General features: G+C 39.7%; 1 protein-coding gene across 1 annotated transcript in view; it reads left to right on the top strand.

Annotated features, from left to right (window-relative positions):
• ntrk3b (neurotrophic tyrosine kinase, receptor, type 3b) overlaps positions 1-25,195 on the top strand; it is a 180,450-nt gene that overhangs the window by 40,958 nt on the left and 114,297 nt on the right. The window lies entirely within an intron of this gene.

Below are 25,195 nucleotides of genomic sequence, written 5' to 3'. Positions count from 1 at the left end.
CAGTGTTTGTCAACTGAGTCTTTTAGAGAGACAGAGACCATACTGACTACCAGATTTACTTTACTGTATGTTGTCTTACAGGTTGACTTTTTGTAAGCATAAGCATCTGAGTATGTGTGTGTTCCTTGGTGCACATTATGGCATGCATGTGTGTAAGTCTTTAAAAAAAGGTGGTGTTGCTTGTCTCTTTTTCTAGTTAGGTGAATGGAAGAGCAAATCAAACTCATGTGGATTTAATGAAAGCTCCAGAAGATGGATTTGCTAACACACGACTGAAAACAAATGAAAGATTGTAAAGTTCTCACGTTGTCCTCCATCTTACTGTACATAATTGCTGCGCAGTCATCAGGTGTTCAAAGTAGACTTTAAAAGGTCTAAAGCATGAAAAAAATATGAGAAAAGATCAGAGGTGGAGGTGATGACCCTTTTTTCCTTTTGTACTCATTGTAATGGTAAAGAAGAGTGTGATGTTCAGACCTTAAGTTAGCAATTAATATAAGGTGGTTAATAAAATTCTCTTTCCATTAAGTTTTAAATAAAATGTTACATAAATTGAGTTTCAGTGGATTTAGCCTCCACTGCATTTTCACTCCTCTAACATCAAGGCATTTGCATCGTAACCAGTGAAAGCCCCACCCCAGACAGCCAATGACAGGCCTCTATTGTGGTATCGTTAAGGCAGGTGGACGGTTGCTAGGTGACACCGAGGATGATGATGTCAAACAAGATTAATTATTATGCCTAAGCTTAGCCTCAGAAGACCGACCTCATTGATGTCTGTGTCAGACAGGTCTGCTCAAAGCCCACGCCATCAGACGCTGAACTGGTTGCTCTTTTGTGACGAGAATTGAAGCTATTCTCTTCATCACACATTCAGGTCAAAACAGGCTCAATCACACACAGTAAAGATATTATTAATCCCATGTGCTGTAAATGTGTTGACTGTAATTACAGTAACACCCTCCTTAATTACACTCTTTTCAATTAATATTCCTCTTCTCTGTGTTTTATGGCATGTATCGTGCATGTTTTCCTCTTGATCTATGACATTTTTTTGTGCAGCTCGCTACACTATCAAATATTGATACAAAGTAATGCCACAATAATTCAACCAAAACCGGGGAAAGCTTGTGCATTAACTATTCAGTGCAGCATTTTAGGTCTTTCCCCAAGTAAAAAACAGAATACTGTGTAAAACACACCACAGCAATGGCAGTCAGCCTAACAGATATCAAAACAAACAAACAAAAGTACAGCTTACAAGCTCTACCAGGCTGGATATGCTGACTAAAACATCTGCCTGGTTCATTAGAAATGAACTCAGCTATATTTAATATCCTTTTTTTAAAACCTTTGTTTACTTTCTTAAATACTCTTATCAAAGTATCAACGCTGTCATTATAAGGTGACCTCTAAGGGCCCGTTATATTTTATTTGAGCCCAAAATAAAACTAATTACAGTATACCATGGCCTGGGAGACTTAATTCTGTTCAGCAGGAGATTGGTGCATAAAGGAGGTGCAGAGATTAATGCAGCAGTTAGTGTGCTCCTTTAAAAACCCACTGTGCTGTTGATGTGTTCTAAATTAAGTTCACTGTCTTAACTCTCTGGAAAGACAATTCAGATGAGATCAGCTGATTGACATAAAGGTAAATATAAACTGTGTAAGGCAATACAAAGCTCCAGCATTAAATCTGTGTGAAATACACTCATGTCACAACTATTTGATCAACTCTCTGAATTAATGTGCTTGCAAGATGCAAACATTAAATCAACACAGTATTTACTTTTTAAACACCTAGCTGGTGCTTTTCTGCTGAGCGATTAGTGTAAATAAGCAGCATTTCCAAGACCACAGGCATTACAACCACTACTACAAGTAAACTAAACATGACCCTAAAATGATATGATTGAGCAAGAACTAACAGTTCATCAGGGTAATAACCGTTTATCTATACATTATCGCCACTGTCAAATAGTTCCTAAGAAACTACTTGTGCCCAAATAAAACCACATTTGTAGACTCAAACCTGCATTGTTGTGCCATTAACAAACACAGCATTGATATATTACCACCCTATAAAGTTTACATGGTGAACAAACAGTTGCCTATTTACACATCTAGCAGACACAGGGCAACACTGGCATTTATTTAGAGTCATGTTTGTGTCTGCTTGATGAATGTAAGTCCAATATTCAACCACTAACTCCTGAGAAAAATACCTGCCCCTTTAGCTAAATACTCTACTTTGGTCAAAGCTAGTTGCTAAAAGGGCAGGTAGCGTACAATGAGTTTATCAGAGCTGTTTCACTAAAAACAGCTGCCTACATATAGAAATGGCAGTGATTAGAGCTGTGGGACTGAATCAAAACAGTAAAGTTGGAGGTCAGTAAACAAAAGCAATGACGCTATAAGGCTCCATTGAGCTGCAAAAGTAGTGAGAATCCTCTGTGGGTTTGTCACGACGAGCAACACTCTCACTCTCATTGGCTTTATTTTCTAATAATTGTCTCCAGATACATCCCATTTCACAATGTAAAAAATGCAGACATACAATAAAATTAAAATATCAATACATTTTATATTAAGTAATATTACTGTCATATAACAATGTTCATACTGGATTTAAACTGTTTTCTTTTTCTGAGAAAGCTGTGTAATCAAAAGATTGTTGGCTCAATATGGTCATAAAAATGTGCTTGCTAACTTAACCCACAAGTGCAAATTATTGACTGGTATTTGCAACTAAGTTATGATATCGATATTATAATGGAAACTTTTCTCTAGTCAGGCAATTTAAAAACATCTATGTGGGATATCTGTCTTAAAGAAGACACACTCATCAAGTGAACATATTACTGTGTTTGTCCCAGTGGCCCCAGTGCCTCAGCAGCAAATCCCTTCTCACCAATTGTTGTGGCTGGAGAAGAGGATGAAACAGCATACATACAACCTCTTAAGTACCATAGTGGGACACTAAAGGAACAATCAGTAATATTTTGCAATGTCACTGCAGAAATTAACCATACTCAGCGCCGATGAGTACACATTTACATTACTGGCTGCTGAGATTTTAAGACTTGTGAACAAGCAGTCCTGTACTTCATATTTCAACGCATGTCCAACACATCCACCCTTGTTCAAGTTTATTTGCACGTGTGTGAAAGAATGTACAGCAACCAGACAGCAAGGGATATGGTTCCCCTGGCAGTTCCACATCTTAATTTCCCACCACAAAACAAATAAACAGCTTTGATTTTATTAGCGGGGTCAGGCTGTAGGATGAGACAAGTTTGCCAGTATTCAGTGTTGTTATTTTATACTGTTTTCCATTACATTTTACTAAAGAGCTCAATTTACTGATTGTTCATGCAGTAGATATTTTGTAATGTGACTCTACAGTATACAGAGCCATGTATAATTACCTTAAAGAATCAGTGAAGAACATTCATGTGTGTAGACAGACAATAAGGTCTGGGATTGGTTTTATTAAGATGACAGTATTACAGGCAGTGTAAGTTTTGCCACTGAGCAAGTCAGTTATCAGTAACTATAAGTGAGGGTTGGACTGGATTCTCTTGTTGTGGCCTTGTTGCATCACTGCTCCTGTGGCCCAGGCCAGGTGAAGGGTTTAAGACATAATCAACTCATTTTAATGTAATTGAGTGGGTATAAGATCTAATTAATGTAGCTGTTTAATGTAGTTGTTTATCATTTCTTTCCCACCCTCTGTTTCTCCATTACTTTGAGCACAGGTATATTGATATTGCTTGAGTCACATGACTTTATGACCTGACTTAACGACATGACTTTTTGATATGACTTTCTTTTTGGTGTGTGTTTCTGTATGTTGCATTTTCAGCTACACTGTATGACGAATGCTGTAGCTACACAGTTCTTCCCTGGTTTAGTCCAAGCAAAATAGAAATGAATCAGTAATAAAACAGAGTAGCTCTTACCCCAAAATTTCTCCCACTTATACCTTTAAAAAATCGCCTTCAGTAGTCGCTATGTTTCTGCAGATGTATCTCATTTTGCTGTAGTCATTGTGTCAGAAATTCGCTCTCTGTGACATCTGATCGGCAGTTGGAACATTTCACAAGAGCCCTTGTGAAATGTCTTCAGATAATAGTAATTGTATGAAAGCTTTAATCTCCCTCAGAAGGTTCTTAACTGAGGTTACACACACACATACACAGAGTCGTGTTTCCATCACTTCAGAGGACATTATATTGACTTACATTCATTTTCTAGAAGCGTTTATCATTTCTTCAATGAAACCACGCCCACTTATGTATGACGAAAGCCTTGAACGACAGAGGCCTGGACGGCTCCGTTCCCATGGAAACCGTGCTCATGCACAAATGTATAGTATTACTTTCACGTTTCTTACAGGGAACCATGTATAAAAACAAACTGATAAGTTATTGCCATCACATCAGGATAAAAAATAATAAAGTAGAAAAACTTTATTGTCTATTCAAGAGGCAATTTTTAATGCAAATCTTTCTTCAGCCTTCTCTGTCCAGCTTGTTTTCAGTCAGTCTGGTTGCAGAAGCCCAGCGCAGCCCTGGGGGACAACACTTGCTGCACAATGTTTGGTAGAAGTCTTTCTTCATTTCTAAAATGTTGAGTTTTTGGGAGGCCTTTTCTTGTGCAGCAGAATCAGAATCCTGAAAATACAAAACTTGCAAAATGTTTTGAGAAAATATAGCAAAGTAGTGATGATGATCTGAGAAAAACAACAAGTCAATGACCATAACATTAACTTGGAATGACTTGAAAGTAGATTTCAGAACAACCTGGCATAATGCATTAGGATTTTGTGACAACACATCCATAAACAGTAATCATGGATTTGATGGACTTGGACAAGTGAACTATCAATATATTGCATGTATCATATAAAAATTTTAATCAATGAAAGATTGAAGATCTCTATGGAAACAGCAGATGTGGTAGAAATAGTCATCTATTCCTATAAAAGGTACAAGATGGGTGCATAGTTTGTGTGAATAGTTTAAACCCCCCAGCCTGTCTTTATCAAAGACAATTACTTTGACAGCCTTGGAAAACCTGTACTTCATGAGTGGTAAGATTGACACATACTGTTTCAGTTGCTGTCATGCCAATAAGTTAACATTACTAAAGGCCTTTGAACTGACTGCATTCCACAGTTACGAAATACCATGTGGTCTGATAAATATTAAATTCATTATTCAGTGTCCCATATCGCTGTTTTCCAAGCTACACATAATACAGCCTCCATGTTTAACTCAAACTAGTCCTTCAGAATTAACATTTCCCATTACTAAACACCAGATAGCCACTGAAAATACAGTTAGGAAATAGCACAATATCTAGCTAAATCTTGTCACATTTGTGGTCTGATAAACAGTAAATTCATCTGCAGGACCTGCGTGAGCGCGGTTTCCATGGGAACGCAGCCGTCAAGGCTTCCGTTATATGGAGGTGGGCGTAGTTTCATCTGAACTGGGCTGGAAAACAATAGATGTTTCCTGGAGACTTATCTTAACCTTAACCATAACCACCACATGCCTAACCCTAACCTTTACCCTAAACTTAACATAACCCTAAACTAACCTTAACTTTAAACAAGTCTTCACCCTAAAATTAATGATTTATGTTAAGGGGACTAGCTTTTTGACACCATAAGGGAGACGAGTCCCCACAACATGACTGTGTAAACAGATTTACATCCCCACAACATGGGGAATACCTGGACCACACACACACACACACACACAAACACACACACACACACACACTGGTTCCACTGAAGGTTCTGTGTTGTGTCTCTTATGTTATGCATTCATACAGTAATCAAACTGCAGGGCATCATCTCTTCGCACTGCTTCGGAGATTTATTTTACAGGAATTAAGTGTATTATCTCAGCATGGTAATGGGACTGAACTGGGTTAGCTATTGTTTATTGCTCATTGTAGCCTGATCCATTTCAGTCTTACCTGTGCTTGCACAGTCACAAGTGCCTGAGGAAGTAATGATATGACCTTGCTTTGCTTGGTCAGGCAGGCAGAGGAGGCACACTGTTAAAAAATCGTCACACAATGCAGGATTTGCCCCTTTTCGTAACCTGACCTGCTTCACTGGGAGTCATGGCATGCTTGTGGCTTGGACGTTAAAGGAATAATTTGACATTTTATGAAGTGTCCTTATTTGCTTTCTTGCTGAGAGTTAGAGTTAGCTTAGCTTAGCATTAAGAGTGGAGGCAGGGAGAACCTGCTAGACTGGCTCTGTCCAAACATAACAAAATCCACGTACCAGCATCTCTAAAGCTGTTATATCTAATTTGTTTAATTTGTTAAAAAATTAAATGTAAAAATGACAAACTGTGGTTTTACTGCTGGAACTATTTCTTGGCAAGGTGCAGTGACTTTCTGGAGTCTTGTCTCACACTTTTCCAACCCCTCTTAAAAACCACAACTTGACATCTTTTAGAAAAGTTTTTTAAAAACAAATTATAAAAACACGATATCACATGTTAATTCATGAGCATTAGAGTTGCTTGTAGGCATATTTTTTTTACTTTTGAACAGAGTCAGGCTAGCTATTTTTCCCTGCTCGTTATGCTTAGCTAACTGTGTCCTTGCTGTATCTTCATATTTAGCATCCAGACAGAGAGGTGTATTGACGTTTTCATGAAGAGAATATTTCCCAAATATATAACTATTCCTTTTAGATTTGTTAATGACTTCCAACATGAGGCGAGGTGACTTGTTTCAGTGATTAACACTGAAAGACAACAGCCAGCTGATGGCTAGGTGATGACCTGTCAGAGTAATTTCAACTTCACTTCCTGTTCTGCTGCTCCCTTTGATCCCTCCATGTGTCTGGGTGTGAATACCCAGTGTTCATGCTTTGCCTCTATGACACTCACCTCACACACATTTATCCTGCACACAAAGCACTGGTGGAAATGAAGTCTATCAACAAAGGCGCCACTACAAGGTCTTGGGCTTTCAACTCATTTCTGCCACTGCTGGGTCCAGTTTTCTATTTGATGCTGCTAGTCGGCCGGGGCGTCGTGCCTCGTGCTTGTCCCCGCCTGTGTCAAATTAAAGGTCAGCGTCTGGATGGTGAGGCAACTCTTCTCTTTATTCCAGTGCAGCCAAGGGAGAGGCCCAATAAATCTGGAGGGAACGTTGTCACTGGGGAGTCGGAAAGGTCACTCCCCACAGGGAGAGGGAAGTGGAGAGACTCTCTCTCATTAAATCTTCCTGGCTACGTTTTTTTTTTTCTTTCTTTTTTTATTCCTAAATGTCACTTTCATACTCGGGTCAGCTGGCCGGCTAGCCTGAGACCACCTTTAATTAGAAGTCTGATTATTCACTGTTTACCTAGTCAAGGTTTTTAAATTCCCTGCTTTCCTGTCAGCATTCCTTTAAAATAGACTTCCTTTTCTTCCTCCTCGACTGTGTCTTTTTTGAAAGAGTTACTCCTGCAGTCTTGAGGTAGCCTATTCACTTCAGGCGGTGGCTGACTGGGAGATGAAACAGTTACCCAGATGACACCTGTAGTCTCGGTACTGTTCCGCCTGGTGCTTCCACAGGCACATAAAAATAGAATCTCCGAGGTGTAAATGAATGCTAAACCCTGATATACTGTCTGTGTCAAGCATCTCACATGCACATTCAAGGCAGTTAGCTGATGGTCTTACCCAGAGAAAGCAGGTAGGGTCCAGTGTAATGCTTGAGGTCATCTTAACCAAACACAGCTGTCTTGACTCATCAGCTGAACTTGTGACCTTTTTCTATGAGACAAGTTCTGCAGTCATAATGCTACTCTGACTAATGTAGACAGGTGAAATGTCAAATGTGCATCAAATATTTCTCTTTAGCTGGAAAAACTAGTTTACCTAGATTACCAAAATTGAGGTGGTTAGAAAAGTCAGCCGTAGCTAGTCTGGAGAATTGCCATTTTGAAACCCAGACAAGCTGGAGAGATTGATGAGGAAGTAATTAGACAGATTTTATCTTAACCTACGCAAGTCGTTCATTAGAGAGTTGTACTGAGGAGTCTGAATATGAAGCAGAGAAATAGCACCCATGTTGAGCATTTATCTGTTTTGGAAAAAATAAATGACTTCTTTGGTTAAAAATAAAATTGTGACAGCTTTAGAACCTTTATTAAAAAGTAATGTACCTGCTATTACTGGAGCTGTTTCAATCTGTCACTCGGTGTCTTGGAGTGTTTACTTTCATTTACAATGTTTGACTGTAGATTTGAACCAAAGCTGTGTTATGTGAGTTTATGATAAAACACCTTTTGGGGTACAGATGTAGAGTGAAATCCGAGTGATCTTTTTTGATAGACAGCACACATTAACATGTCTAATATTAACAGGTAATTACATTTCCCGAAATCCATCAGTGTGACAGAAATTCCTCTCATTTAAATGCATCTACGATTACTACTACTCTATTAAATATCTACTACTCTTCTCCCGAGGGGAAAATATTTCCATCTCTCTGTTTGGATTTCTGAAATTATAGCAGCTGTGTTTGCAAAGCTGTAATGGTGAATCCAGTTGTGTGGGCTACCTTAAATATTTGCTTCTGTGGGAGTCATTGCATGACTTTTGATCCCTTAAGAAACGCATAGCAGTTGTTTATTTCTCCTCATCCTGCCCTTTCCTAATTTAGCATTGCTCCGGAGGAGGAGTTCCTCCTACACTCAGGCTGTAGCCTTTAGAGACCAACACTGTTAATTCCAGTGAGCTTCCATTTTCATCAGATAATACGAATGCATTATTAAGTTGGGTGCACACTCTATATATAGTACAGGTGTTGGATGCACATAGTTGCATTGCTTTGCAGAATCCATCCTTGAATCAACAGTAATTCAGCTGAGATCACACGCTAACGGTTCATGCCCTCTGTGCTCTGTGTGGGCGCTTTCCGAGTGTTAAATTGGAAGTTGGCGTTGCTCTGCGGGTAAAGGTTGTGTGGACCTGATTCCCTCCCACAGGCCGGCCTGCCGATTTGCTCTGCCAGGGCTGAAGCCATGTGACTGCGGGAGATAGCTGATGGGGAGGTGAAGGGTACTTCAGGATCTCCCTCTAACATTAGATTCCGTAGTAGACCGCCCCCGCCATTTTTCAAAACCTCACCACCCACAATGCACCACATGAAATTACTCTTCAGTGTGGGAAACGGACCATGGGACATGCTATTGCTGCTACAGTAGGTGAACCTAACTGGTGTTTGATAATGCAGGCAGTTTGGCTCTCTGGTTGCCATTATGCAGCAGGGGTAATGGATTTTTCCAATATGGAAAAAAAGGACTTTTTGATGAAAAAAACAGCAACTCAACAACAGATTAGATGTGCCAGTTAAACAGGGCATATAGCAAGCCTTATTTCCCAGACGTGGAGGTTTGGGAGAGCAAACAAGCAGTTCAAATTGAATCAGCACATTCATAAATTCATACTGAGTTCAAATTTACATTCCGTCCTTATGCTTTGGTGCTTGGATGTGCGTGTGGCTAATCTCACTGTAAACACAAACACGGAGGCTTGCTACCCTCTGATAGTGGTGTCATGGAGCATGGTATCTGCTGGCTGTGTGGACTGCAGGGAGAAACGCTCTGCTGCTCACTGGCCGACTATCTGCCATGACTTGACCACTGGGACTCTCGTTGGTTGTGAATGGAGTGCATCAGTCAATGGTCTAGGGCTGTAGTGGTTGTATTTATCTATAGAATGAGCTCTGAGACCAGGCAGAGATTGTACACAGCTTAGATTGGTTGGTGTTCAGGGAGCACAGCTCAGAATACAACATATAGGCATGTGACTGGTGCTCTGTCAAAAAGGCTTGTCAGACATGCTTGTAAGGCGTGTCGGCATGCCCACCCTAATACATAAAGTTCAAATTATAGTTTTTGTGTCTGCATAGGCATAAAGTTTTGTCATGAAATTACTACTGTCTGTCCTGCAAGTCTGTATTGGAACATATAAGGGCCTTTACCATGTGGGCGTGTTGTGTACGGAGTCTGTATGCTGCAGATAGATAATTAATTAATCACATTCATAGTATGACTTGATACGTGTTAGTCCATCACTATCAATAGAAATTCTTAGATACTACCGCTAGCCACAAAAAAGGCTGCTTTTTGCACACATGGTTCCTTCCTGTTTCCTTTGAATTTAGACTTTGGCACAATGAATTGCAGCATTTGTTCCAGAGACAAGAACATTTTTGTATTGTATTGTGGTTGTATTCTACTCCCAAATTAAGACTTTACTTTTTTTTTTGCTTTTTTGACAAGAAATTGTCCAATAACGACTGTAAGAGATACATGAATTTTATACTCAAATACACCCTACACAAACACAACATGCTCACAGCTCACACATGGTGATTGTATGCTGTCTACCCAGAATTAACTAAACAAGTGGCTTTTAAAATTGAACATCTAGCAAAATGAAAAGACCCTGATGTTTTTCTCAGTAGTTGGCTGAATGAACCTTTTCTTGTAACACAATAAGAATTGTACTTGACAGGTGCAGAAAAGAGAACTTCAATGAGATGATCATTTTGCTCTCTATAGGATGTCTACATAGGCCGTTTGCCATAAGATGTTAATGGATAATTTTGTGTTTTAACAACTAGATCTTATTTTGGTGGAACTGGCAATCCTTTCTATTGGTTATGACAATGCTATGTTTACCAAATTAATTGCTCTTGAGATTGAGATCTGGGAATACAACATTGCTAAAATTAAATATGAAGGCACAAAAAACACAAGTGTTGAGGCAATAAGACAAGTTGTATGTTTGCCAACAGTTAAACTATATAATTTATTTTATTCTGAGGTAAAAAAGAAAGTGAGCAAACATTTAATGTCACTAATATTCTCTCTTGGAAAAGTTTGCAGACCTATGCACAGCTACAGCTTAAAGTAGGTCAATGTTGAACCAAAAGGTCTGTCAGTAAACTGCGATGGATATTGACAACCAACAGTTTTTGTGATAATTTTACCATTCACCTTTGATTTCTCTTCCGAATAGGTATGGATAACCAGGGGCTTTGTTTAAAGCTGGTAAGATCACTTGTGTTTCTTGCCCTTTTCAGAAATCAGCAACTACTCCGGTGTGTACTGTGTTACTCATTACCAAGTGGACTGATGTCCAAACCTTTGAAAATAAGGTCTAAGTTACAGGAAACTGGAATCCTTTATTGCCGTGGGTTTGTTCTAGGGGTCTTTCTACCTCGTTTTAGTTAAAATTCACTTAATGCATTTTTAAGGCTAATTTACTAGATGGAAGTAAAGTGCCAGTGTGTGTTTGAATGTGTGTGTTTTTTAGTGTTGCTTTATAGTCTTAATTACTTTTCTAGCTTCACTCAGTCAATGTCCTGACAAATTGATGTGGGAGTGATGTATGGCTATGAAATGCAAGGGTATATTTTGCATGAACATTGTACAGCAATGCATTGCTCATGAAGCGCTGTCCTCTAATGACAGATTGTTATTTGACACAGAATCAAACTTTGATACAAGATTGCAGGACTGAGTTAATGAGAGAAAAGCACAGAGAGAAGAGATGTGATCAAAAGACACATAGAGAGACAGAGACTGGCTCAAACCAATCCTGAAAAGTGAATGAAAAAGAGAAGGGTGTGAAAGAAGACAGGAGACAGAGAGAGGGAGATTCAGAAATAGAAACTGTGAGACATAGGCTGCAGAAGATAATGACAGGGAGAGCGAGCAAGAGAAATTAGACATGAAAGCACTACTAAGGGAGAAGGAGGCCTTCACCTCAAGGCCCATTCCGAGAGACAGAGAGTAGCTGGGCTGTGCGGGCGATCTTTACATCCATAATCACAGCAGTCTAACAGAGCCTAATGCTTTATGACGGCTGTGCTGGTCCTGAGATGGCGGTGGGTTGTTGTGGGTCGTGGTGAGCCACAGGAATAATGGCTTCAGTTAATCTGCAGTGCAGGACATTCAGTCTCAAGGGACGCCATGTCAACTGGCGTGACTGGATCGATAGCGTCTGTAACACTGAGCCTTCTCCCACCGCCTCAAGTTCAAACCTCCCACCGACAGTTCACTGCATCCTCACCTTGCTGCCTTCGCTTTCTTGACGTCGCTTTTGATCTCTTGAGTGTTGAAGAACCAAAGGGGGAAAAAAATGATCGAGACAACATTTTCTTTACCTGGGCTGACAGAGCACCTAAAAATAGCTGCTTTCATCTCAGTGAAGGATTGGTTTTAGGCAGTGTGCAAAAGCTTGTCTGCGGTGCTCTGTCCTCTTAGCCAAGATGCCGGAGTGCTTTCAAGTTGCGGTGCAGGGGTCGAACATGCAGTGTCATCATGCTCCACTCTCTCAGTGTTAGCTAGCTGTGTGTCTGTCAGTGCCTGGTACTAAAAGCTGGAGCAGCAGCAGCAGCACTAGCAGCTTTTCTCTGAGGCAGCCAAATCCCGTAGGCCAGATGAGGTTCTCTGATTCCTGAGGCAGCACTTTTCCCCGGCATCCTTCCCCTCCGCTCACTTCCATCTTCCTCCCTCCTCTCCCCTCCTCCCTCATCGCTCGCCACTCACTCTGCAACCTGTGTGCTGACAGACAGTTGTCTGGTTGAGACCTGACATTCGGCGTACACAAAGCCAAGCCCTCCGACACAGATGCTGTCAATCAAACAACACTGGCAAGAAACCCTCAGATGTGTTTGGACAATGGGATGAGGATTTCAGCCGTGCAGATTGCTATTTACTGTGCCACAGGGGGGGAAGGATCGGGCCTTTTCTCCCCAGCCCTGTGGCTCTGCCGCCTGGCCTCTGGATGGAGCCTCCGGCCTCTCGTGCACTAATGCTGTGTGGTGCCGTGTGAGTGTGGCAGTGGGCTGATTTCCCTGTGACAGAGACAGATAGAGGAGACTGATTATGATAATGTGAAAAAGGAAATAAGGTTTTTTCCCATCTGTATATCCAGGGAGGCTGATAAGATGGCTGTTTGGAGCAGTGAAGTTACAGTCTGTTTACATCGTCACACTACTCTGTTTAAGAAGATTCACAGAGTCACAGATTTCAGCTTCAATAATGCAATGTGCAAAAAATAATTTGTTCTCAATAGAGCTGAAATAATCTATTGTTCAGTCAATGACAGAAAATTCATTTGCAACTATTTTTTATAATCAATTGATCCTTTAAGGGATTTATTTCTAGCAAAATGCAACTTCATTTGTTGCTTATGTGATAGTAAATTTAATATATTTGGATTTTAGACTTTTAGTGAAACAAAACAATTTGAAGATGGCACCTTGGGCTTTAGGAACTTGGAACAGGCATTTTTCACTATTTTCAGACATTTTATAGACCAAATAATTGATTGATAAAGAAGATAATTGGCAGATTAATCAATAATGGAAAGAATTGATAGCTGCAGCCCTAGATCCCAAAAATAATCATGATTACTAATTTGAATTTCAGAATTACAGTTTTTGACATACAGTAATGATCTTATTGTTTAACATGCCATACCAAAAGATGTTTTTGCAAATTGTTCATAGTTGATTAGTAGTAGTGTGAGTGTCCTTAAAGCCAGCAGAGCGTGTATGGATTATTGAGAACCCACATCACACAGTTTTACAGTCTAGATGGCTATTGATCTTCAAACTAGCTTGTACATTTGAGAGAAAAAAACCTGCATTTGAGCCTCATATCCCAGGCACAGAGATGAGACAGCTCAAGTGAGTGATAATTTTCAGAGGTGCTAACTCCCTGCCTCTCTCCAAATGTCTAAAAGACTCTGAAGTGATGTTAGCAATCACAGCTTAAGACTCACTGAACCCTTTGATAATCAGTAGAGCCCTCTCTCATAAATGTCACCATGAGTGCTGCACACACACACACACACACACACACACACACACACACACACTGTGCTGTCATTATCATTGTCCACATCATTGTTTTTTAATTTCCATTTCCTTTACTTTTGTGTTCTGATTTTTTATTTTTATTTCTTTAAAAGTAGGGATGAAGGGAGAGAGAGATGGGGGCAACATGCAACAAAAGCCCACTGTCAGATTCAAACTGCAGACGTTGCAGTTAAGTGGCATGCATCTTAACCAGTAGGCTACCAGAGCATACCTAAATACACAATCTTAAAAAAAAAAAAGATGTGAGTGAAAGCAGATTTGCTACAATTCAATTTGGCCATGATCAGAATTTTTATTCCATATACTGAATCAGAAATGCTTTGAAAAAAACAAATAGCACTAAACATGGTCAATGATGACCTGTATAACTTTTTAGCTAGTCCCTAAGGATGGTGAAATTTTTCACTAAAATGCTATTGACTGCGTATTGTTTACCTCAGTTCTTAAGTCAATGTCATATTTGGTATTTTCAGTAACTCTGTATGGAAACATCAAATGGTTTCAGTAACCAGGAGGAGTGGGGCCCATTTGGATTAACATTAGCATTATCTGCTACTGCTAGTGTGACTAAGCCTTGCATTGTGTTAGCCTTGTGTTGACTGCTACTCTCTGTAACTTTACTCTCACTGCACAAATTGTCTTCTTAAATGAGTAGCAAGGTTTGAGGTGCCATCGGCATATTTTATGATTTAATTTCATGTTTTGAAGAGTGCTAGCACAATATAAAAGTTTCAGGCATTGCTGTGCACAGTAGTCCTGACATTTTTTCAGTGTGGATTGTGGATATTGTGGATGGCTTGAAGCAGGTAGGTGATTGGGTAATGTAGCAAGCTAGCAGGAAGGGGCAAACTGACACACACTAGAGGTGGAAGTTATAACCATTTTACTGATTGATTAGAATAATTCAGTTCAAATATTCTTAGTCACTGACTATGAAGATTGTTTTTTTTTCTAAGCTATGCAGTCATATCATGATTCAAATGCACTTCAGTATGTGGTCATGTCATCCTAATAAGTTCAGCCAGGCCTATACAAGCACTGTTTATAAGGTAAATAGCATAGCAGCCTTTTATTAGCTACACGGTTATCACTTCATGATAGTTTCTGTGACCTTTGTGGCTTTTTAATTATCTTTTAACCAGGCAGTACTATACTGTGTATCAGGGCTGAGCTGCTGACAAAAGTGCTCTCAGTCTCCAGCGAGGGGAGCTCCACTGCTAAAAGCTAATGATTTGGTCATCAACTATAGTGATTCAGTATAGTCAGGTCAGTTGGAAGATTTAGTGTCAAAGGGGTCCTATCATGCTTTTCAGTCATGGCCAATATGTCAAATAATGAGGGAAATGTATGTAGAAATAATCCCTGTGAGCAAAAAAGACTGGTTTCAGGCTGCTCTGAACACTCAGTTTCAAACGATTTTTTTACTTTCTGCCCAACGTAGGCTCGTGAGGGATTTCTTTATATGTTCATCTGCTCCACGCATAGCGCGCAAGTTCACTTCTCCGCTCCGCTAACAATATGGTATTTTTTAATTGTATTGGGGGTAGTCACACCTGAGTCGAACTGGCATTCTGTGAGTGTTTTTCCATTACACAGGAGGCAAAGTAAAATAAGTAGTTTTACCTGTTGGAGGTGTGCTGGTCATCTGCAGCTGCTTGTACTATTCCTCCCTGCATTATTTCTAACTGATCCACTGAACAAATAGCTCCAAATATCTCCATATCTTGTTATTTCGACTGTTTTTTAGCACCGATAATGAAGCTCTGCTGATTCAGTGAGCAACACATTCCACTTCCTGTAAATTCTTCACAGAAAAAGTCTGCTGTTATTTTAGTCATTTAAAAGTTTTTAATTTGAAGCAGTAAAACAGGAAGTGTTGGGTTTTCATCAGTGGTAACTTAACTCAATTCTGAAACAGCTGCCCCTGGATAGGCTTCCTGAAAGCTTGCTGATCAGAACAGAGTGGACTTTTGAACATGATTCACAGTTTTTTGAACTGTGAATCATGCAAAGCTACTCTAGTGGAGTCCAAATATAAAAATATAGAGCTGGAAATGAGCATAATAGCTCCTCTTTGTTTGTGCTGAACACATCTGACACACATACGCTAGAGGCACGAGTGCAGAGAGAGACTTATTTGCAAAGATACGTTTCTGACAGCTGTATCCATTTTTTTCTGAATTTCATGCAAACATTGGTGCATATCTGTGGCTGTGTATCAATGAAGCTGAAACTCTGATTCTTGTATTGCTTTTCAGTGCTAAACCTTTACATCTACCATTTATCTATCTATTTTTGAACCACTCTGAGTTTCACTGGACGATACTGATTTGTTATTAATGCATATGTGCATACATTTAACAGTTTTTTTGTTGTTGTGAGAATACAAATAAAGTCATTCAGGACTTGAGTGTGAGGATCAGCCCACTGCACCTCTTTTGACAAACTGCTCCATCTTTGTTCAGCTTTTTATATTAGACCAAGTTTTCCAGGTGCAGATTTAATGCAAACCATTCGGCTTTGGCTGTAATTAAATCTGTTCTGCTAATGATCCAATTAAATCTGAAGAAGTTAAAGAAAGGCTATGGCACTTTAATTAAGTCATGTCAGTGGAGAGTAAAACATTGGCATTGCCCTGCCTGGCTTCACAGTTGGCTTACTGGCTAACTCAGACTGGAGAGGATTGCTCTGGCCTCTGGTTTGAATGGTGTTCCTGTGTGATAATACATACCAGCTTCACACTTCCTCCTGCACAGCTTGAGGCCACTCACTTCCATGCTCTTTCCACTAATCCTATAGATGCTCAACAAATTCATTCTTTTTTTTTTACTGTCTTCTGTTTGACACCATGAAGGCTCTGATACGGCTTACGCTACACCCCAAGAAAAAAAAAGAACCAAAACAAAAACAATAACACAGTATGATATAAATGGAATAACTATAAGGCCACTGTAGGGGAACATATCTGGTGGAGTTGAAAGGCATTAGATATTGAACGGTCCTTTTCTCCTAATTGGCCTGATTATTTCCTCAATTAATTGACCCCAGAGGGGAGGAGGTACCAATGTGGTCTTGACCTGCCTGTTTGAAACATCTATTAACTGCTTTTACTGAAGGAAAATAACAGAAACGGACGTTATGGATTTAAGTGTGGTTTTGCACCAAACTCACAATACTTGGCTTCTTAAGTCAACTAAGGCATTGATTCTACATTTGTTAAAACAAAATTTTGTAGTTTTTTGTGAATATGATCAACAAAATTTCAGATATTTTTCAAAATCAGTTTCTATTTCTGTTGTTATCCCTGTGTGGTCCCTTTTTCTCCTTCCCCTTTCTCTTTTTCTTCCTCTTCATTGAAAAACCCATTAGTAATCTCATAGTCATCAGTGAGGTTATTGCATTTAGTGGCACAGAAACTCAACTTAGCCAAGATGCACAAAATTATGCCTAATAAGGTATTTGGCAGAGTGCTAGCCAATGACCTAGGGGCTGCTCGGAGGCCGTGCTGTCTGAGCTGTCTTCAGCGGGCCTAGTTCTGCATGGCCCCTGGCCGTCTGTCTCCAGTGGGGTGATGGGAATTAAGATCTGGCAGCCCCGGCTGGGTCAAGGTGGCTTCCTGCTGTCTGAGACTCGCAGGGATACCCGGCTCAATGCCAGCCACGTCACCCCTGCCAGTTTAACGGTACCATCTGCCCTTGCTCCTCCTTCCGCTCAGCCAGCCTCGTCAAAACAAGTCAAGATGGCAGCCCCAGGTGGCTGTGTATGACAGCTACGGCAGAGGGGATGCTGGGAGTTGCTGAGAGCTGCTGTGCGGTAGTGGCAATCATCCAGGCAGGCACAGACTGGTGTTATACCATATAACCACCTCAACACCTTCTCAGCTGCGAGACAGCAATGTAGCAACCTGCTGCCCCCTCCACCAGACAGATCCCTGGTTGGGGATTACAACTTAGCTTTGGATCAGCTCAAAGGGCTGGCAGACTGCCTGCACTCTGCAACATGGGGGTAGCCACAGTTTGATTTCTAAGCTGCTGTTTGTTACTATGTTTCTGTTTCCTGGCGTTTAAATTATTAAGTTCTGGAAAAACTTCAATGATCTCTGGTCTTGAACCAGCAGATCTCAAACTGGCAAGTAGAAACCTTCAAGCCATCATGAGATAACTCTGGGGATGTTGTGATATTGTGAACCATAATGCATCCATGTAAATATTTATTTGTGGCACATCATTTAGAATTTATTCTTCAATATATTCTCAAAGTAATTTTTAAACTGGTTAATATTCTATATGTTGCTCTCATAGCTGTTAAATAGTTTAATGGTCCCCATGGAACATACAGTATTTAATAGGGAGCATGCTAAACATTTACCACATTCTTAATTTTAAGGCTCACAGCTGGCTCCAGTTAGGTGATTGATTTACTAAGATGTTGCATTCAAATTACATTAAATGTAATTGTCTGGAGTGAGAATAGAATAATGGTGATGTTAATTAATTAACACTGTGTGTTTGGACCAGTTTGACCATTGTGAGCCACTGCATCAGATACATACAATTAAGAAGAGGTAAATTAAATATGTAATTTATTATATAAGTAATATTTAATGTGAATTAAATAGGCAATATAATCCATGATAGGTCATTAATACACCTGTTTGCTTTCATTACCTGAACAGGTGGAAATCAATGTGCCTTTTACTACACAAAGTGAAACTGATACACTTTCATTATGACCTGGCACAAGATTCATTATGCATGGTACAGTATTGCTCATATTTCACAATTGCATGCACTAAATATTAATAATGTTTGTATGTTTTGTCTGAGACCTGTACCTGTTTAATAATGAACTAAAGTAATGAGAACATTATATTTTTCTTTGTGAGGTAAAATTCTATTAAATGACAGACAGCGTGTTCATGCAGAAATTTACCCTTGTGTCATCTAAGTATTGAAAGAGAAATGGATCAGTTACACTGCTGTAAGTTTACATTTCTTTCAGTATCACAGTAGATTTTTACCCAGAATTTCTTCTTGTTGTTGCTTAAAGCAACAGAGTTTTGGCATATTTATTTTGCTATTGCAGTGATATGAGCACTGAAAGTAAGAAACTGCCTCCGTATTTACACCGGAAAATCTTAATTATCATCCTGTTGTAAAAGATTAAATGAATTTAAATAAAATGAAAGGTTATGTATTTATTCATACATATTATGAGCACTGCAGTTCCAATTCTTCACCAAACAATAAGTGACCATCACTTAATTTGAAGAGAGAAGTGCAGTTGGTTGTGCAACTTGCTTCCTAATGACCATATTTGTGGATATTTATGTTTATTACATTTTCACTATTCAGTTTGCCATTTCATGCCTGATCTTCTTCATATTGCACTTTGTCCTCAGTGTGCTTTCTCAGACATTTGCAGAAGGGAGAGACGAGCAACTTCTTGACATAAAATAGTAGAGAATTCAAAGTGGTTGCCAAAGTCATGAAGAAATAAACTGTACTTGTAGCTTGTGAAATAATTGTGTTAATATTGAATTGTCATTGTTTGTAACTTCCAGTCACAATAGTAGTAAAATAGTTCAAAAGCATAATGAAAAAATAACCTTATTCATTTGATAGTTTGCAGTTTTAGTCTGCACAAAGGAGGGTGTGTAGTTGACAGCTTCAGGTGTGAGATAAAAAGGTTGAACTGCTGCCGTAAATGCTAAATTTCCTCACAGGTGATGTCATCATTGTCTACTCTTTTCATCTCACATCCCTCCGTTTTTCACCCTTCTTTGCTCCTGTTGAGCTCAGGTGGAGTTTAAACCCTGCACACCTGAGTCAATGTGATTAGCTCTACTTCCCGTCTTCTATAAACCATCACTCATTACTGGGAACGCTGAGGAGACGCCACTTGGCCAAAGCCGTCCTGATGTGTGATGCATGGCAAGGTGATGGTGTTATTGTTACAGGAGTGCAGTGTGATGAAAGGATAAATGGATCCTCCAGGCTAATGGAGGGAGGCGGCCCAACCTGCAGCCTACTGAGTGGAGCCAGCTGTAACCGCACTGGGAGGAATCTCTCCGGCTGGGCGGCAGAGCTGTTTTTCATGTTCAGAATGTTGCTGTGCTCATTTCTGCCACCGAGAGTGGGAATGATTTGGATGTCACCTGCTAGGGTTATGTTTCTGAAACACGAGGTCCATCCACCTGAATTTATCATTGTCATTCAGCTCACAGCCTCTGTGCCTCGCTCCCTCTGCAGAGAGGCTGCCGGCTGTGCAGATGTTAGACATGACAACACGCGATGAGCTGACAAACAGCTGCTGTTCACCAAACCTCTACTTACATTAGATTTTAATTTTTTTTAAAAATCTGTTCTTATTATGCTTTTATGAGCAATTCTCAGCATTACTGTGGGAGCTGGACAAGTAATTACTTTCAACTGACTGCCTCTGGAATATCACTCATTTTGATGCCATTCCTTGGTAAATTTTACAAAACACCTCCTGTTGGATTAATATGATTATTTCTTTTAAACAGAATTCCAGAAGTGCTGCCTCGCTTTAAATAACTTACAGTAGCTCATTTTCTCACAGTGGTTTAAATTAACACTACTGCTACCTACAGTACCTCCGCTTGTGACATTTCATTTAATTTTATCGGTCGTCCATCCCCTTAACCTCAGAGTCGAGCCTCCGAACCTGAGCTCTCCATATGTACTTTGTGTTATGTGTATGCAGTTGCTGTCAAGCTGCAGGTGGCAGGCCATAACTTTAAGATAACAACACATTATGTGAAGATGCTTAGACAGTAAATCTTCATTCCCCAACACCCTTACCTGCATTTCCATAAATTTGCATCATTGTTGTGTTAGTAAGTGGGGCATTGGAAAGTTGAGTGTCCTTGAGGCCAGTGTTTTTGAGCTGTCAAGGAGAAACTGCTCTTTGGATTCAGTTCTTTTTTTCTTCTTTTTTTTAATGAAACAGGAAGGAGAGGAGACAGTCCTCATTTCATGCATCAGATTCTACTTGAAGGCGCTAAAACATACCCACTTGACACCCATGGGTCACTGTTTTCCTAGCTGTCTTGCTCTTGCATGTTATATGCAGTTAACAAGCTGTTCAAACATCATATACTGTAGGACGTGCGCACTGAGCAGATGCTTTTGAAAAACACAAATACGCCTTCTGGCATCACTATAGGACCAATCTAATATAGAAAGCCACTTGAGCCTGGAATAAATACAGCTATCTTGTGAAGAAATGCGCAATGCCCTTCATGACCCAAGCCTTTATAATAATGAGTAACATCTTATTTATCTGATGTCTGTCTGTCTAGCTGTGTCTCTGACTCTGAAATCAGTGTTTTGTTTCCCAGAACTGCTTCAACAAATTTAATTAAAAAACTCTGTATTTCAGTGTTTGCTGTAGTCGGTCTTCTGGTTTCCACAGTAACCGACACACACACGGGATCTTGAGATGCACACTGCGGGGCTAAGCTACACTACAGCCATAGAAGGAAAGCTTCTTTTGAAATTAATGAAAGCTTCTCCATTACTACAAAGTGCTGGCAGTATGCTACGCTGGTAATGTGCTACACTGGCATTACATTCCTGACCGAGCACATGCCTCAATAGTTGATGCATGCATTCATCTTTTAATAGTACATTAAAATAACTAGATAAAGTTGCTGTTGGTGTATTGATGATGTACACAAATCATAAAATGAACACAGGCTTTGATGTCCAATTTACAAAAGCTGACATATTTTTCAGCATGAAAGAACTGGATAATTTGTAAGCTAATGCTGTATATTAGTGCCTGGTTGTAATTTGTGGAGATTTGGAATACGCTCTCTAGCAGAAAAACATAGTTTGCACTCCTGGATACAGCAGTAATAGAAAGTAAGAGTACATTTAAGTACACTTTAAGTACTTGTACTTTATTAATAATATTTTTATTTTATGATACTTTCTTCTTCTACTTCACTGCTTTTCAGAGGGAAATATTGTACATATTATCTATCATTACTAGTTTCTTTGCGGATTATTTTACATACAGTACAAAACATATGATGAACAAATAAAATACGATGCACTGTTAAACTCCTCAACAGTATATGAAGTAGTAAAAATTTGCTTCATTGCAACAAATATCCCTACTTACACATTAATGCAGTTATCAGAGACAGTAAAACCTAGTTTTCAGATGCAGTGTGGCTGTTTTGAGTGAAATAGCTCTAAAACCCCACTGTACACATCACCGCCCAGACACAAACAGCTAGTAAACATTGTTAAGCATTTAGTAGCTCAAGAGCCAGATTTTTCCCTCAGGAGTTAGTGGAAACAAAAACGGAGCTTTAAGGAGAATAAATACAAGACATGCATACTGTTATTCAAGTGGACAGAGACACAACTCCAAATAAATGCTAATGTTGCTCATATCTGCTGGATGTGCAAATAAGCAATTGTTGGCTAACAAGTTCACCATATCAGCTTAAAATGTGATACTATGCCAGTAACTGTTCACAGCAGTTTCCATTATTCCCAAGTGGTCAAAAATTAGCAATTGCAGGTTTAAGTAAGTTTTGCTGATAAGACTTTACGTATGTAACATTTTAAAAGCGTGAGTTTTAATCGTAATGGAGTAATTCCACAGTGCGGTGGATGAGACTGTATGTTCACAGACATCTGCAGATAGAAACAGATGAAAGAGCAGCTGGAAAAGAGGCAATAATTAACATGTACACCTGGGTGTCATGTTTCCATCACTGCCGATCGAAGCTGGAACCAATAAATTCCCGAATTTATTTGACCAGGGAATGAATGAAGGTTGTACCCTTTCCCACTGAAGACGAAAGCTGGATGTCAGTTGGTGTTAGTGGGTTTTTTGTCTAGTGTGAAAGGGGTTTGAGTAACCCGTAATGGCAAACAAAACTACAAAATTAGATTTCTCCAAGCCAGTCCTCTTGGGGAAGTGTATTAGTAGTTCAGCAACTCTGCAGTGAAAACTTGGGTTTCTTCAATAGTTCACCCTGCAGCTTCTGACAGCAGCACTGGAGTCCCCTGCTCCACATCTAGATGAAACACTTTGATTGCTCAGTCCTTCAGTGCTCAAAAGACTTGTGTCCATTTTCTTGCAGCTCCCAAGACTGCCGTCTATGTTATTGGTGGGGAGAAACAATCATTGTGGTGAAGACAGAAACAAAGGCTGGGCCTGTGGCTCAGTAGTAATGTTTTAATTAACTGAAACAATGTTTAATCCAGTCCTCGGGACAGTGGAAGTACAAATGGGCACAGCAGAAGCCCAATGTTGCACTCTGGTCTGTCTTTCTGCTCCAGGCAGCAGTGAATTTGGATGCAGGTCCGCCTCATATGAATGCCTCGATCACTTCTCAGAAACCTCTGCATTATGACTAGAAAGCACTCAGCTGGTCAGGCTCACAGCTAGGGATTTATGGAGTCCTGCTTTGGCGAAAGGTGCCAAAAACACAGTCATTTTAAATTTATTCTCCTTGACTACCTTCAGTCTTTATTTTCTGGATGGAAATTACTGAACCCCATTACCAAAATTTCAGTAATTAGATCTACCTGTTCAGAGGCTGCAGCTTCATTATTACCTCTGTCTGAAGACATTGGAGAGTACTTTTCCATTATGGATGCTGACGTTTTAAAGTGTAGCAAACAAATACAAATATGGAACGTATTTACAAAAATCATGCTCTGTTGACTTGCCTGCTTGCCGGAAAAGCACTCTCTGAAAAACAAGGCTGGAAGAGAGGCTGAAAATGTTTCTTGCAGTCGTCTGAAGAAAAATACTCTCGGGTGTCTTTACTGGTGTTTTAATCAACTCTAACATTTTATCGATTTCAGCAAGAGGCATTTCATAAAGCAGTAGGCCAGAACAGGTTGGCAGTGTGTACCTTCAGCTGAACAAGCATCAGACTTTTCTCCATGGGAACCCTGAGCCCTGGTTCACTATCAGAAAACTCCGCTGCGGCCCACAACTCCATCTCCTCCCTCTGCTTGTCTTGTAGAACGCAGTATTTCATTGTGTTTCGTCTGAGGCTTAGTGCATATTTCATCTCCTTAATTAACAAACGCAATCAGAATCATGCCTATAAGGTTCGAGTCTACCTGTGGCAATGCTGTCAGCCCGGTGGCACTTCTGTCTCTGCTTGTCTCATTAGATTGATGACAGTTTTCATTACATTACTCAGTCTTTATAAACATCTCCATCCTTATCTGAAAAAATAATCAGAATCATGGCTTAAAGGCTTCGTTCTCTTGTGTCTTGGAACGTTGACTCACATCTCTCCCTTGCAATCAGCAGCATAGACAGATGACTGTGCACAATATTGTTTTGCATTAATTACAGTGACAAACTGAAACCACAAATGATATTGCAGGGATGTACTCCAGTTACTGATGTCTTTAGCATAACGGTACTAACCTGACTTAAGGGCTCAGTGAGCTTGAGTGTCATGCCTTCAATTCTGGTTCACAACCCCTGTTACATCACTTCCTCTTTCATTCATCTTACCACCTTGCAGAAATAACAAAATAAATGCTGTGTGGAGATCAGAATCAGCCAAACAATGCAATTGCATGGAGACTAATTTGTTGGTACTATTATGCTGATAGTGGAATTCATAAAAAAATATATTGAAAAGGCAGGATTAAGGCCTTACATTCACATTCCTCATCATTCACAGCTGTTGCTGGAATGAAAGTAACAGATATTATGTGTATGTTATTAATGTTGAGTCACCATAAGGCCTGTGTTTACAGAATAGCTATGGGGCTGGAGATTAAGTCATTTATTTCCAGATACTGAATGATTCAGGTAGCAATTTGTTCCAGAATGAATACACATTTCACCACTTTTGAATGAAGAACGTCATATTCATATGTTAGGGTCCTTTTTAACAATGTGGGTCTGATGATGCGTCATTTGGTTCAGAATGAAATATCTCATCAACTACTAGATGGATTGCCATGAAATAACGTCCTCAGAGGATGAATTCTACAATGACAAGATAGATTGGTACAAGATTTCGTATACACATTCATGTTCCCGTCAGGATGAATTCTGTGTGAACACACCTATAGTCTTGTTAAAAACTGCCTCTAAGAGGGTTTCATTGAGCTTCTCTACCACTTTACTTCACACTGAGTTACATCTATGTAGAAGTTGTGTAGTACAACCATAGTACAGTCTGCTATGCTGTTTATCATCAAGAGCTGCTGTTATGCTTTTGACAAACAGTTAGGATCATTCTA

This window comes from Thunnus thynnus, chromosome 1 (assembly GCF_963924715.1).
Source record: "Thunnus thynnus chromosome 1, fThuThy2.1, whole genome shotgun sequence".
In the NCBI taxonomy this organism is placed as follows: Eukaryota; Metazoa; Chordata; class Actinopteri; order Scombriformes; family Scombridae; genus Thunnus; species Thunnus thynnus.
The sequence above is the reverse complement of the archived record's forward strand: the minus strand, read 5'-3'. Positions and strand labels throughout refer to the sequence as shown.